A 1,332-nucleotide genomic window follows, 5' to 3' on the forward strand; every position below is an offset into this window, starting at 1 on the left:
AATTAATTAGAAAGGTAGCTATACTTTCTATTTTAATATTTAACATAATTCATATTGATTAAGCATAAATTATAAAATACGTAAGTATAGGTAATATCAAACATGCCTAATTCATAAAAACAGTTTGTAATATATTTATAACAAAAATATTATTAAAATAGGTAAAATAAGTACACAAATTAAAGGAAATAGGTACCTATCAGAATAACCTACAATTAAAAGTCTTCCTCAATTATGTCCATTGTCGTTAGTTGAAGAATTTTAATAACAGCCAATGAATCTTTCTGCCAACTTCTGGCATACTCTTTTTTCAAAGATGTTAGTCTTTCCTCGTTGCAAATAGGAACGGGTTTGACAACCTGTAAGACAATAATTTACATATTTAATCCAATTTGATAATTAATATTACTATGATCAATTTTTACTATAAGCATAAGCTAAATATACAATTATTACATTTTTAACTACAAAATAATTTGCAAACTTTTGATGAATTTTATCGAATTGTGAACTTTAAATGCTCATGAAAAATTGTGGTTATGTATCTCTTACATCTGTGAACAGATATTATAGAAACTATAACAGAATTACCCCCAGTATTACATTTTCAAATTCTTTGACACTTTTTCTTGACAGTAATATTAAAAACAAAACTAATCGAAAATATTAAAATGTATTATCCCCATAATACTAGCTCAAAAAGAGTGAAATTGTTTTAAAAATTGTATGATGTATAGACAATGCTAATAAGAACATTCATATATCTATACCTAGGTATTTTTTTTATAAAACAAAATCAAAAAAATATAATAATTTTTCATTAATTATCTTTTTGTTTTTCCCAATGTGTGTGAAAACAACTGGGAACATTCAAGCTTTACCTGTTTAACGCATCCGACTAGTAGCACTTTCCCTTCAAAAAAGATACCAATGTCCAAACTAGTTATGTGTTTCTTTGCAATTTAAATGTGTTGAGGCCGCTGCGTTATTAAAATTGGATTATTGCCCAGCAAAATTGTATTACCTAAAAATTAAAACTTTGTTAAAAATATGTCAGTGCACCATTTGTCTTCTCTCTTTGAACAACGAGCAACAAGCAAATGTGAGTACAGTAGATCCAGTTATGTAACGTTAGTCTTAATATATTAGAGTGATATGACATAATGTGATAATCAAACTTAAAAGGAAAAATATTTTTTAAGCAACCTTATGGGCAAAAAATTATTATATTTGTATTTTATATTGAAAACAAGTCATGGATATTATAAAATTGTAACATATATATAAATTTATTTATTGATTTATTATGACTAAACGGGCTGAGCGCTTTCC

This window comes from Acyrthosiphon pisum, chromosome X (genome assembly GCF_005508785.2).
Source record: "Acyrthosiphon pisum isolate AL4f chromosome X, pea_aphid_22Mar2018_4r6ur, whole genome shotgun sequence".
NCBI classification, from domain to species: Eukaryota; Metazoa; Arthropoda; class Insecta; order Hemiptera; family Aphididae; genus Acyrthosiphon; species Acyrthosiphon pisum.